A 15,910-nucleotide genomic window follows, 5' to 3' on the forward strand; every position below is an offset into this window, starting at 1 on the left:
TAGCGAGAGCTCTTCTGCGGAGAGGCTGGCATAGTTGTACGTGAGAGAGGTGGTATTGCGGCATAGAGTACTGGTCTCGATTGTTTCAGATCGAGATGTGCGTTTCACTTCCAGGTTCTGGAAGAAGTTTCATGAGGAATTGGGTACGAGGCTGCATTTTAGTACCGCATACCACCCACAGACTGATAGGCAGAGCGAGCGGACGATTCAGACGCTCGAGGACATGCTTCGGGCATGTTTATTAGACTTCGGAGGAAGTTGGGACATGTACTTACCCTTGGCTGAGTTTTCCTATAACAACAACCATCATTCGAGCATCGGTATGCCACCCTTTGAGCTGTTGTATGGGAGGAGGTGTCGGACCCCCATTTGTTGGGGAGAGGTAGGGCAACGTGTGATGGGTAGTACTAAGATTGTGCTTCGGACGACCGAGCAGATTCAGCAGGTCAGACAGAGGTTACTGACAGCCTAGAGTCGTCAGAAGAGTTATGCGGATAGACGTCGGTCAGAGCTCGAGTTCCAGGTCGGTGACTTCGTACTCGTGAAGGTATCTCCTTGGAAAGGGGTGATCCGGTTCAGGAAGAGGGGCAAGCTGGGGCCCCGTTATATTGGTCCATTCCGAGTGATTGTGAGGGTAGGTCGGGTAGCCTACCGGTTAGAGTTACCTGCAGAGTTGGGCCAAATTCATGTCACCTTTCACGTATCACAGTTGAGGAAGTGTATTGCCGACGAATCAGCAGTGGTACCCTTAGAGGATATTCAGGTGGATGCGAGCCTGAACTATATTGACAGACCAGTTGCGATTAGGGATCGGAAGATCAAGGTTCTGAGAAACAAGGAAGTGCCTCTGGTGCAGGTCCAGTGGCAGTATCGGAAAGGGTCCGAGCTGACTTGGGAGCCGAAGCAAGAGATGCGTGAGTAGTATCCAGAGCTATTTGCAGAGTAAGACTTCGAGGACGAAGTCTGATTCTAATGGGGGAGAATTGTAACATCCGGATTTCCAGGTACATTATTTATTTATTATTTTGGAGATTTTGAGAGAGACTCGGCGAGTTGATGCTTAGACTCGCCGAGTAGAGTCGCGAATTTCCATCCGGGTCAATGACCGGACTCGGCGAGTCGACTAGTGGACTCGGCGAGTCCGCGCTGTTTAATGAAACCCTAAAATCTGGGGATTGAGACCTATTTAAAGGCCCTTATGGCCCTCATTTACGACTACCAGTTGGTAGAGAGAGACCCGAGAGTGTGTGAGACCTCATCAATCAGGGATAGACGCAATGAACATAAGCATCAACAGCCCCAAACACCTCATCTATCAGGGATAGACGCAGGATTTGGTAGTAGGTGTTGCCAGTCCGTAGTAGGTGTTGTCGGTAAGTATAAAAAAGAAAAAATATCGAAAAATTTACACAGCATACAAAAAAAACAGGGGTTGTCGATGCCACTGTGGACACCCAAAGAGAACCGTCCCTGTCATCAATGATAGTCTCATGTTAGATGTCGTGAGAAAAATCCCTAAATAAATAATTCATAAGTAGTGAATTGATACAAAAACAAAAAATGACTTATTTAGAAAAAAAAAATATTAAGGACTAAATGTATACAAAAATATTAAGGACTAAATGTATACAAAATGTGAAATATATTACCCTAATAAGTCATTATTCCCGGTTAACCTGGAGTAACCGGTCATAAGCACTGAATATGTACAGTTTAACAAGTTGAAGGGGTAAATGTGGACGACAAAAAAACTCAATGACCAAATATGTAAAAATCGAAAATTATATTACCCTTTTAAGTCATTATCCCTTTAAAGTTTAACTATAATCAGCTACCAAAAAGTGTATGATTTGATGATTGAAGAAGTTTTTATATGCCAACTCAAACTAGTATTTTTATTTTATATTTACTTTAATATTTCAATAGCATTGCATGGGAAGGATTTTTGTTTTTCTTTTTTCAAGATTTTAGATTTTAGTTTAGTTGATTTGATGTGTTCACACCTAATTTTTCAATAGTTGGCAGATACCATTGGCTAGTGGGAACCAGAAAGCATTAGCTCCAGAATCTATGGGGGTGCGTCGGCCACGTCATATACAACTATTTTCTAATCTTTTGGGTAAGAAAGTTTATGATTTATATGAATAAATAGTGGTCGTTATTAGGCTGTAAACGAACACGAACAAAGGCTTGTTCGTGTTTGTTTGTTTAACTTTAACCGAGCAACGAACAACTAAACGAACTAATTTTTTATGTTCGTATTCGTTCGTTAAGCAATTTATTGCGTTCGTGTTCGTTTATGTTCGTTTGTTTAGTTGATAAATGAACACAAACGAACATAAACGAATACAAACAAACATAAGCGAACACAAAGTCAAAAAAACTTAGACGAACATATATGAACGAACACAAACAAACTTGAACAAACATAAATAAAGAACCACGAACTTATATGAAAACAAACATGTGCTCAACATTTCCATACAATAATAACATTCTACTTAGTTGTTCGACAAAAACATAATACTACACTTAGTTGTTTGTCATTCCATACAAAATAACCAAATAATACTTCAAAAAGACAAACCATTTTCCTTCTAGCCGTTCCTTCAATCCAACATCCATTCTTTTAATTCAACAACCATTCTACTAACAAAAAAACATAAAACATATCAAAATTATTGAAGTAATATAAAAAAGTAACGAGAGTTAAAGTATAAACAATTTATTTACATTTACCATAAATAACATCAATTATCATCTTCTTCCTGAAGGTAGTTCAATAGTTACAATATCCTCATATTTCTATGTCCTCAAGGAAGTGTTAAGAAAAACATCCAACATAATTACAAAGCTTAAAAAGCTTCAGTAGATAATAAAGCAACTAACTTCTTCTTTTTTGTACATAATAAAACAACTAACTTGTTTTACCTGTTTAAATTACACCAATATTACCGACTAATACATGTTTTAACCGGTAACTCAAAGGGAAAATGACTTAGGAGGGCAACTACCTCTTATCCGTGTTCACATATTGCCAACTTCTTATTTTTTGTACATAAGAAATCAACTAACTTGTTTTAACTATGTAACATCCTAGAAATCATGACCAAAAATTTTGTTTTTAATTTAATACTAAAACCATAATTGTCAAACCATTAATTTAATACTTCGGCATAGGGCCCCGCCCGGCATTAGGCCCCGCCTGGCATCAAGCCACGCTCGGTATACAGATCTGTCTCTCTTAGGCCCCGTCTGTCTCCGAGCCCCGCCCGCTAAACACATACAATCATAGGGATGTCAAAAAGTCTCGTGGGACCCCATTCCCGTGGGGGCCCCGTCCCGTTTGAGGGAATTTTTTTTAAAAAATCGAGGGCGGGGACGGGGGCAGGGGCAAGGTTAACCCCCGTTTTAATTTCGGGGGCGGGGGCGGGGGTAGGCAATCCCGTCCCGAAACCCCCATGGGGACCCCGTTAATAAATTATACATACATTTACATATATTAGTTATAAACATAATAAACAATAACATGATTTTAAGCTTCCAAAATTCATCAAAAAAATATATTTTTAAGTTGTTAGTATAATGTTTTTAAGATGACATAACTTTTTTATTTTTAACATTTAAAATTCTACTATAACTAATTATTTGTTACGTAAAAATAGCTTCTTTTAGCCTAGATAACAACTTTTTTTAGCCAAAAAAAGGCAGCTCAAAATCAATCGGGGGCGGGGGCGGGGGTAATAAAGGGAATTCAGGGGCGGGGCGGGGGTAGGAAGGCTGAACATTTCGGGGGCGGGGGCGGGGATGGGGGAACCGGGAAATTTTGGGGGCGGGGCGGGGAATGCACTCCCCGTCCCGTTTGCCCCCGTTGACATCCATATACAATCATATAACATGCTAACACATAAAGAAACATACTCTACTGTATCCCTGTCCTAAGAAACATACTCTGCTAATAATGAGATACAGAACTTCGTCCGTATTCAGCTAGTTCCAACCAGGGCTTCAGCAGTGCAAGGTGAGTCTCCTCACTGTGTGAATAGGTCTAAGGCCATAATGGCAGCCCATGTAGTCTATGAGTAGGAAGACCCGGGGGTTTGCCCTAGGCATTGTACGCTAGTATGTTATTCCAGACCAAGGTCCGATGTCAAGCGGATGCCCGAGGAATGTTTGCATGTTAGATTATACTTGTTGTCTGTGTGATACTTGTATGTGCCTGGTAGGGAGGTGAGTGTGGGCGAGGTCTCGTATCTCATCACTAGCTGAGTACGGACGATGTTTCGTATCTCATCATTAGTAGAGTATGTTTCTTTATTTGTTAGCATGTTATATGATTGTATGTGTTTAGCGGGCAGGGCCCGGAGACAAGCGGAGCCTAAGAGAGACAGATATGTATACCGAGTGGGGCTCGATGCCAGGCGGGACCTGATGCCGGGCGGGGTCCGATGCCGGAGTATTAAATTAATGGTTTAACAATTATGGTGTTAGTATTAAATTAAAAACGAAATTTTTGGTCATGATTTTTGGGATGTTACACAGTTAAAACAAGTTAGTTGCTTTCTTATGTACAAAAAATAAGAAGTTGCCAATATGTGAACACGGATAAGAGGCAGTTATCCTCTTAAGTCATTTTTCCTTTGAGTTACCGGTTAAAACAGGTATTAGCCGGTAATATTGGTGTAATTTAAACAGTTAAAACAAGTTAGTTGCTTTATTATGTACAAAAAAGAAGAAGTTGCCAATATGTGAACACGGGTAAGAGGTAGTTACCCTCCTAAGTCATTTTCCAGTTTACCTGCCATAGATGTTTACCTGTTGATGAAACCTCCAGTGTCTAAGTCGGAGTTGAAAATAGCAGTGGCGGAGCTAGAAATTTTTTTACGGGGATACAAAAATTATCAATAAATATTCAATGTAGTTATCATATTCGGGGCATTAAAAAACATGATATAATTTCTTTAGTTGGGGGTACAATAACATAGAACATGTTTACAAATAATTTTTTTTATATACATACAACAATTTTTTTTTTTTGGGGGGGGGGGGGGGGTGTTGTAGTACCCCCAACGACCCATCTGGCTTCGCCACTGGAAAATAGAGTATGAGACGATGGTCTATGATCAATGCTCAAGCTTGACAAGAAGTCCAAAAGCGGCATGACCCGAAGTCTGATGGTCTCGTGACGAAGTTCTATAGTTTGAGGTCGATCGTCTCGTCTAAGACGTAGACGGCGTGTGAGGAAGAAAACCCTAACTAATTGGATGTGTACAAAAAGTACTTATTGAATATTTTGACATGATTCATTTAATCAAAATTGGCCAAGTTACTTTTAAACACATGTAACCCATGGTCCCTAAACTTAAACACTTTTACCAAAAAATCATTTTTCTTTTTTAAGCATAATCACTAATTCACTTATACTAAAGTACTTTATTGCGTATACAAATCAATGTATTCAATATATATATATATATATATATATCTATATATATATATATATATATATATATATATATATATATATATATATATATATAATCGAATAATCATAAACAAACAAACATAAACGAACGAAAATGAACAAATATAAATAAACGAATGTAAACAAACATAAATAAACAAACGTAAACGAACGAACAAGAACATTGTTCTTGTTCGTTCGTTTAACTAAACGAACCAGATATCTTGTTCATGTGCGTTCATTTATTAAATAAATGAAATTCCCACCGAACGGTTCACAAACTGTTCGCCAAACGTTCAGTTCATTTACAGCCCTACTGCTCACGCATCTCGGACTCCGCCTCCCAAGTCCACTCGGATCCCTTCCGATGTTGCCACTAAACCTAAACCAAGGGCACCTCTTTATTCCTCAAGACTTTCACCTTCATATCCAAGATCACTATCGAACTCTCAATGTAGTTCAAGCTTTCATCAACCTGAATGTCCTCTAAAAGGACCACTGCCATCTCATCGGCTACACACTTCCTCAGCTAGGACACGTGGAAGGTGTTATGAATCTGGCTCAACTCTACAGGCAGCTCCAACTGATAAGCTACCTTACCCGCTCGGACAATCACCCTGAAAGGACCAATGTATCTAGGTCCCATTTTACCCCATTTCCTGAATCGAATCACCCTTTTTATAGAGACACCTTCAGGAGGACAAAATCTCCAACCTGAAACTCTAGCTCTGAATGTCGCCGGTCTGCGTAACTCTTCTTGCGACTCTGGGCCATCAGTAACCTCTGTCTTACCTATTGGATCTGCTCTGTCATCTTGAACATTATCTCAGTACCCCCCCCCCCCCATCACTCTCTGCCCTACCTCTCCCGAACATATAGGAGTTCGACACCTCCGCCCATATAAGAGCTCAAAGGGAGGCATACCAATACTGGAATGATGGTTGTTGTTGTATGAAAACTCAGCCAAGGGAAATTATGAGCCCCAACTTCCACCGAAGTCCATAATACATGCACGTAGCATGTCTTCGAGCGTTTGAATCGCCTGCTCGCTCTGCTCGTCTGTCTGTGGGTGATATACAGTACTAAAGTGCAACTGTGTACCCAACTCCTCATGAAATTTCTTCTAGAACCTGGAAGTATAACACACATCTCTACCTGACACTATCAATGTTAGCACCCCATGTCGTGCTATCACCTCTCGAACGTAGATCTCGACCAATTTCTCCGCAGAAGAGCTCTCACTGATAGTCAGAAAATGAACACTCTTCGTTAACCAATTTACAATCACCCATATTGCATTGACACCTTGCGCTAGGGGTGGCAACTGATGACATGACACGAAAAAAATACATGACACAAAGAAAATTGGGACAAAACTAAAATTCAAATTTGCATTAGTGTCATGTTCATGTCAAGTATAAAAAACACGACATCGTGTCGTGTCGTTTTCGTGTTCAAAATTCGACACGAAATTGACACGATTTAGCATTTGCTAGTCGTGTTTTTCGTGCTTGTCATGTTATGATTAAGTATTAATTAAATAAATTAATTTTTATATTATGTCATATGTTTCTTGCCGTGTCGTGTTTTTTGTTTTTAAATCGGTTTGTTTTCGTGTTAGTTGAAAAAAACACGACATCGTGTCGTGTCGTGTTCGTTTTACAAAAAACTTTGTTGTATCGTGTCGTGTAAGACAAAAACACGACACGATGACCCGATTTGCCACCCCTACCTCGCACAGTCCTCAGTAACTTGGTGATAAAATCCATGGAAATATGTTCCCACTTCCACTAGGGAATCTCTAAAGGCTGCAACGGGCCATGTGGCCGCTGGTGCTCCGCCTTGACCTAACGACAGGTCAAGCATCTCTCGACTACCCATGCCACATCTTTCTTCATGCATGGCCATCAATAATCCATTTTAAGGTCCAAATACATCTTGGTGGCCTCCGGATGGATCTAGAATCTCGACCTATGGGCGTCCTCCATCAAAATACGTCGAGCTCCACCCGTATATGGCACCCATATCCGCCCATGGAAGGTCATAAGTGTTCGATTAGGTGTCTAAGCCGATAACTATAATTGTTATGTACTTGACCCGATACAACATGGTCCATTTGGGTTGTAGCACTCTGGAACAATTTAATAGGATGGATATTTGAGAGAAAGGTTATTTGTGATTTATTAATATATTATAAGTATAATATATTAATTGATAAATCATATTATTCAATTAGTATCGATCAAGAATTAATTTGGAATTAATTTAGTGATCATAAGAGACTAATTAAATTTGCAAGGACTGATTAGGTAAATCAGTAATATTTATAGTTTGGGCTAATGATCCATGCTTATTAGAAATGGACTAAATCTTTATGAGGATCCATGAAGAGTTAGTCCATAAGGCTAATAAGTTATTGGATTAAAATCCCAAGTGAATTAAGGTTTACAAGTTTAAACCTTAAGGATTCCAAACTATAAATATGATCCCTAGATTGCTAAAATCGGCCCCTATGAGTCTAAGAGAACCATAGCCGGTTTTATGTCTCCTTACTTCTCTCTCAAATTCCTCCTCTTGTTCTTGGTTTCTTATAAGACATTTGAGACATCACACTTGAGGTGCTAGGCTCTTGAAAGACCAATTCCTACAAGCTACAATTAAGAGGTATTCTTCCAACTTACTTTTATGTTTCAATTACCAATATTGTATGCTAGTTGTAGGTTTCAAGCTTTGGGAATTTTTTTTGCATTTATAAATAGAGAAAACTTAGATCCAAAGCTACTAGGGAAAACTAGAGACATCGTGTCGTGTCGTGTTCGTGTTATACAAAACCTTGTCGTGTCGTGTCGTGTTAGACAAAAACACGACACGACTTCCTGATTTGACAGACCTATGTGCACCATAGGAGTGTTATAGTACCCAAAACACAACAGTGGTATCAGAGCCATGGGTAGTATTCTGTTATATTCATGCATAGCTAATTGTTCAAAGTTGAAGCAAAATGAAAAAAAATTGTTTATGTCAGCATAAACTCGACGAGTCCACTATTGGACTCGACGAGTTGTATGATTTTGGTCCTGAACTCGACGAACCCATAGCCTGGCTCGACGAGTTGGATCATCAGTTGACAGGATTTTTTGGTTTTTGACCTGTTTTGGATTAGGATCATTACCACAAAATGTTTTTGTTCATAAAATTTGATTTTGTTGATATGGTAATGATTATCCCCATCCAATAACATGATGGTTGCTAAAATTTTAAGATAATTACTTGATTTTGTGAAAAGCTAATTATTTGTAAAATTTGAATCATTTTGCTACAAGAGTTGAATTAGATCAATTTAGTAAAAGATAAAATGATATGATTGTTTTATTAGTTTAAAGTTTGATCTAAATGTTTTAAGGAGTTACAAATTTTGTCATCAAATTTGGAACTCAAAAGTTTTTTTATGGAGTTACAAATAAATATTAGTTAAATTGTTCTTAATGTTTTTGAAGAGTTCCATAAGTTATGGAACTTGAAAAGTCTTATCTTCATAAAACAAATTAACTCCTTAAGTTATGGAGTTCAAAAGTTTTTCAAGAATTACAAAACTTGCCTTCAAGTTTTAAAAGTTGAGAAGTCTCAATTAAGAAACATTGAATTCATAGAAACCCTAGTAATTTGAAAAGTTTTCAAAAATGTAACTCATGGGTTCATAACTTAAAATTAATTAAATAGTTTTAATTTGATTTAGCATCTTGATGTTTTTGAATAAGTTCAATTAACTCTTATGGACTTTACTAATAGTTAATTAAATGTTTAATTAAAAGAATATTATTAAATCCATAATCACATGGTTTAAGTTTAATTAAATTAAGAGTATAATTTATTAAGAGATTAAACCATCAAGTGTTTTAAAAGGTGTAAGATATTCCCTTATACTATATAAAATTAAAAGTCTAATATATTATATATGTATAAGTTAAAAGTCAGTCTTACCGTTGGTAGGCCTCATTCACGAAGTTGGTCTATAAGGGGTGTTTAAGGAAGCGGCCTATAAAATGACCGTCATTGGGTATACACTCTTACCCACCGCATACTTGACTAATGGAGGGTCGTTTGCCGAATGCGTTTGACAGGACATTTAAATCCTCATTAAAAATATAATGAAATATAAAGTAACTAAAATTTTATAAATTCTCAATCTTAGTTACTTTAGGAAAAATGTGAATTTGGTGCTAACCCACGAAATTACACTTTGCACCTTGCTAAGTCATTAGTGGAGCGTGTGTGGTTAACCGAAATACTAATTTGGGACTAGCAAGGGTGGCAAACAGTAGCTTGGTGTTATTCATGGATCAATGGAACGTGTGTGGTTAGCCGGCACATTGATTTGGTGATATGTAACATCAAAAGTACCAAGCTAATTTGCATGGTTATTCACACCTTGTTTGTGATCCTTGGCATACCAATCACAAACTTGAAGGGCATAATCGAGATTAAACATGCCATTGAAAAGTTCAATTAATCTCAAAGGATCTAGGAATTTCAATTCATTTAAAAACTAAAGTTCATTTTCGTTTTCTATGGTGGAAATTGGTAAATCGTCATTTACCAAGCTTCAAATATTTTGCAATTGGATTATGACATCCCTCTTCCGAATTGTAAATTATTGTGTTGGGTCCTAGCCTTAATATTTCATTTGGGTGTTATATTAAGGACTTAAATAAACTAAACTTGAATTTCTCCCTTGTAGATGTCTAGTTCAGACAACTATGGTTGTAACATCCCAAAAAATACAACCCAAAAATTTTTGTTTGAAAACATTACTAAACCATAATATAAAATATCAAAAGATAAAAACCACAAATCGCGTATCTCAAAATGTCATAATAAATTTATCAAATCGAAACTAGTGTCAAGGTCATATCAAATATCAGAGTCTAACTCCCAGGCTAACTATGGTGTGTGTCATGCCATCATCCTGAGCCCTTCCCTTTGCTAGCTAAAGTACATGAAACCAAAACTGAAACTGTAAGCACAAAGCTTAGTGAGCTCCCCCAAACTACCACATACCATACAATAACATATAAAGCACATACTGGGCCTTGCCCACTGCATCAGACCGAAGTCCAGAACTGACTAGGGACTTGCCCTCTACATCGGACCAAAGTCCAAAACTGACTAGGGCCTTGCCCAATGCATCGGACTGAAGTCTGGAACTAATTAGGGCCTTGCCCACTGCATCGGACCAAAGTCCGGAACTAACTAGGGCCTTGCCCACTGCATTGGACCGAAGTCCGGAACTAACTAGGGCATTGCCCACTGCATCGGACCGAAGTCCGAAACTGACTGAACATATATCATAACATAATCATAACATATAACAACAACACATATACTGCATACTACATCATACCATAGTCCGAAACACATAACACATAACATGCCTGTATCACGAAGATATCAAGCATACTGAACTACTGCATCGGACCGTAGTCCGGAACAACTGCTAACTAAACGAGCCGGCATTGTGGCCGTAGACCCGTTCCTACTGGAAGGAAAACTCACCTCGTAAGGTTGTCTGCTGAAAAGCTGATCGGGAACTGTCTGATTGCTGCTCCGGTAACTCCCCGACTACAATTCCCAAAAGACACTTAATCAAACACCGATAACTAATCTTAGGGTAAAATGACTATTTTACCCGTGGTCAAAGTCAACAACCCATTGACCTGACTCGCCGAGTTGGGCCGCCAAATCGTCGAGTCCCTGTCTTTCCTTCTATTTCCTTACCCGACTCTACTTGCCGAGTTTAGCCACAACTCGACGAGTTTAGCCACAACTCGACGAGTTCCCTTTCTTTAGTGATACCATGCCAACCTTCAACCGACTCTCCGAGTTATATGAACAACTCGTCGAGTCTGTTCTTATGGGTAAGGAGATTGCCTTGGACACACCGAGTCAGGGCGTAGACTCGCTGAGTCCTTCTACACTTAGATCCATGTCTTAACTCACTGAATCCTTACCCCACTCACTAAACAGACTCGCTACTACTGATCCGGGGATCTAAGACTCGCGACCTGACTCGCCGAGTCAGAAGAACGACTCGCCGAGTCTTTGGCATGTAGTTTCTATTTAGTCGATTCTAATCAGCTTTAGTGCATTGAATTCATAGATATGAGTTTCTGGGACTATCAGAACACGTAAAGTTGTTAACTTTATGTGTATCTATGATGCAATGAAGCAATAACACTCAAACTTGGCTATTATGGGGGTTAGTTGACTAAAACAAGACCATGGCTGTCAAAAGGTGGCCTTCTTGAGCTCCTTGAGCTCAAGAGAGGCTAGATCCGAGATATGGCTTGATTACAAGGCTCCATCACTAGGGATTTGGGGTTTTTGAGCTTAAAACCATCAATTTGGAGACAAACTAGATTTAGTAGTACAATAATCAAGATGAAAAGCTTTATTACCAGAAAGGATGGTCAAAGAGGAGTATAATATGGATCTACTTCTTCTTCCTTGAGTTCTTCTACCTTCTCCTTCTTCTTCTTGCGTAACAATGCACCAAAAATTCCTTCACAAGAGAAAAGATCACTCACACACACTTCAAGGAGGCTAGGGTTTCAGGAATAAGTCTCTAAGAGGTGAAGGAGGTTGGTTTGGGGATATAATGATGTTTAAATAGGGTACACACCCTGAAAATCAGGGCTTCATCCAGACTGGCAGACACGCCGAGTCAGGAATATGGACTCGTTGAGTCGCCACGCCAACTTAATGTGCCGACCCACTGCTATTCGACGAGTTAGGGCCGCTGACTCGTCGAGTAGCTTCTAAAATCAGAAGAAAAATAATGTATTAAATGTGTACCAGGAATGGGGTGTTACAATTGTCTTCTCGAATCTTTTGGAAAAAGCTTTCCTCATGAAGATGATGTTCCCAAAAATCGTACTTCACTTCCTCCACCTCCTCCAATAGTTATCCCTAACCAACATGTTTAAAGACTTGAAAAGTTCAAGATCACTCAAGCCCTATTGGCAAGCAAACATAAAGATGGAAAGTATGTATGTGCTCACGTTTTAGACATGAAGCTGCATATGGACAGACTGTGAATGTTGGGTGTCGTGTTCCTAAGGAAGTTGACTGTTGACTTGGTTCTTCAATCACTTCGTAAGTCATATAGTGAGTTCATTAAAGATTACTATATGACAGACCGCAACGTGTCCCTTATCAATCTTACCTATTTGCTATTTATTGTTGAATCAATAGTGATTTGGCGTACAGGTCAAGAAAATTTGATTGGAAGATCTACCTCCCAAACTTCCATGGACATTTACAATGGCAACATTGGAAGTCCAAAAAAGTCTTCTCTTCCCAATGGAAAGGGATCGGCCATAGTCAACCTGGTTGACGAGATGGTAAAGCGAAAGACTAAGTCTGAGAATGTCCCATGTACCATTCCAAAAGAATTTGTTTGTTCTTATTAACAAGAAAAGGGACATTGGTTGTGAAGTTGCCTTATCTACCTGAAGGACCACAAGGAAGGTAAAGTCAAAGTGTTTGACTCTGCTTCAGGTAAGTCCACTATCTAACTCTATTAAGTTCCTATTTGGAGATTCTTAATATATAATGTAATGTAATTACATTTTGATGTTTTGTAGAATCAAAGGAAGCTTAAAGGAAGAGTATGTTGATTCTGATCGAAAAGAGATGGATTTCGATTTTATGGTTCGATGATCAGATTTTTGAGCTGTTGCTTAAGAGCTATGATAGATTGCTTTGAAATATTTTGGAACATATTTTTCATTTGTAATTGCATTGTATGGAAAAGTTTTTTCCTCATTTTATAAATAAATATTTGATTTTATCATGTTTTATATTTCCTTGCAATGGCATTTGTGAAAATTGATGTTTGTATATTTCTATTGTTAGCAATATTGGAAAATGGATTTGATTCTTTCATTTGTGGTAGTGTCATAATTTACCACATAAGGAAAGATTCTCATCGCCCAAGTTTCAATTGGATAGAAACTTGGAATCATGCAACTTATGTTGTGTGATGAATGAGAACCTTCGTCTTTAGGAAATTAGGACTAATTCCTTGTTCACATGTATATGTGAGTCAAATGAAGGACTAGGGGATCGGGTACACTTGGTTGTGTGCTGGTTAGGTCCACCACAGAGAACGATAAGACTATTCGTAATTATTTACTAAAATTTTAGTAAACATGGTTATACTTAAGAGATTAAGTGTAATTTTGAATCATTGGAAAAGTTTCAATGTGTGCCACAAAGATAAAAGTTTCCCTAAACTGAAAAGTAGGGAGAGTAATTTAGCATCATGTTTTATGATCAGCTTAATGATTATGAAAACCATATCACAATTGATCCTCTAAGTACATCTTAGTGCATTTGTATGGCTAAGAAGAGGAATCATGAATTGTTGAAATGGTTAAATCAAAAGGTGAGTCATACTTCGTTCCAATATCAAGTCTTAGAGTCATACTCCAAGATTGTACATTGAGTGACATGATCTTAAGAAGGTTTAAAGCACACTCATCAAATATGGAATAGAAAAAGATGTTTTCTTACTCCCGCACATTTAAATTTGTTAAGTTGTGATGTCTTGGATAAGACAGAGACAAATTAAGACCAATTGTGTGAAGTGTTTTTCTTCATAAGAACCAGCACTAACTCTTGAACATTTGTTTATCAAGTAATGTTTCTAGACAAAGAGAATCTTATATGTCAAGAGGACAGTGGGAGTCTTAAAGATCTCGAAAAGTTTTAAGAACTAATCAAGAATAAACCTGTTATTAATCACTAGCACAAGACTTAAGGTTTGTCACCTATCGTATTGACATATTCTTGTTTTTGTGCCCATTCCAGTTAAGTTGACTACGCATGTGAGTTCTATGAGTTCTCAATTGTTTGCATAACAACATGGAAGCAATGGTAGGCCCTTGTGCTGTTAGGTGGCAAGAAATTAAGATCGAACAAGTTCAGTCCATATGAGTTTAGATTTGTCACAAACATTGTCTTGTGATTATGGTTATCACAAATTCACATGGATAGGAACACATACACCATTAATCTAAGTGACAAGTTTCTCTCCGCTTCATGAAAATGATTGTGAGGAAACATTTTCACTAAGTAGATTTTAAGGAGATAGCATTTGTGATATTTAGATTCTTAAATTCGATTATGATTACGACATCCCTCTTCATAGTTCGAATTGTGAGAAATGGCAAAATGTCTAAACATTTGAGACTTATTACTGTAAGTTCTGAAATTGTTTAGACCCACATGTGAGCTATCTAAGGAAAAGTGTATGAGTTTGAGAAGCCTAGATAAAGTCTTATTGAAGCATCTTGTATTAGAAATCTGAACTTTGGTAAGAAAGTCAATAAGTATTGATTTCTAGTAGTCCGGCTAATTTCTCAGCACCTGTCAAAGGTATTGGGATCATAAGTGTTATGCTAATAAGAATGCAATTATTATGCTAGTGGGAGCACAATTATTACAGTAAGTGTTGTGAGTTAGCAATGTTAATTATGTTGGATTAGGTGTCTAAGTTCATAACTATTTCTAGAATGTACTTGACCCGATTAGCATGATCCATTTGGGTTGCATGGCATCATGCATTTGCATAGACCAAAATGAGAGAAATAACGCTTAAGGTTTATTAATATATTATAAGTTCTAATATATTATCAATATTATTTAATTAGTATTGATCAATAATTAATTTGATATTAATTAAGTGATCAAAAGAAGACTAATTAAATATATGGGTTGATTATGTATGTCACTCATACTTGTATAGTGGGCTAATGCTCCATGGATTATCAAGTTGGGCTAAAACCCATAGGATGCTCCATGGTGTCTTTGAACCCATGGATAATGGAAATGAAGAGCCATGTCAAATTAGGGTTTACATGGTGTAACCCTAATTATGACACACTATATAAGCAACATGTTGTAGACCAAAATCGACACTAGTGTGAGAAACAAGAGGGCATAGCCGATTCTAAGTGTGTGACATTTCTCTCAAGTTTACTCCAAGTGCATTTGGTGTTGTGTGAGACATTTGAGACATCATACTTCGGGTTCTAGGCTCATAAGGTTCTCAAGGAATCCAAAGTACTACAAGGTATGTTCTCTTACTATCTTTTATGATTAAAAGTTCCCATGTATGCTAGATAGGTTAAGAACCTTGGAAAATCAATTTTGCATGTATCATAGATAAAACATAGATCCAAGGTTTCTATGGTTGCATGTACACCATAGGAGTGTTAGAATGCTCAAAACCCAACAGTGGTATCAGAGCCTAGGCTTGTTTTCTTGTTATACTTGCAAAATTGGCTGAAAAATCGAAGTTTGTTGTTGTCTGCTCAGCAGACTCGCCAAGTCCATGAAGGGACTCAACGAGTCCAAGACTAAACTCATCCAACTCGCCGAGTT

Source organism: Lactuca serriola, chromosome 8 (assembly GCF_051521515.1).
Source record: "Lactuca serriola cultivar US96UC23 chromosome 8, Lser_US96UC23_V15, whole genome shotgun sequence".
NCBI lineage: Eukaryota > Viridiplantae > Streptophyta > Magnoliopsida > Asterales > Asteraceae > Lactuca > Lactuca serriola.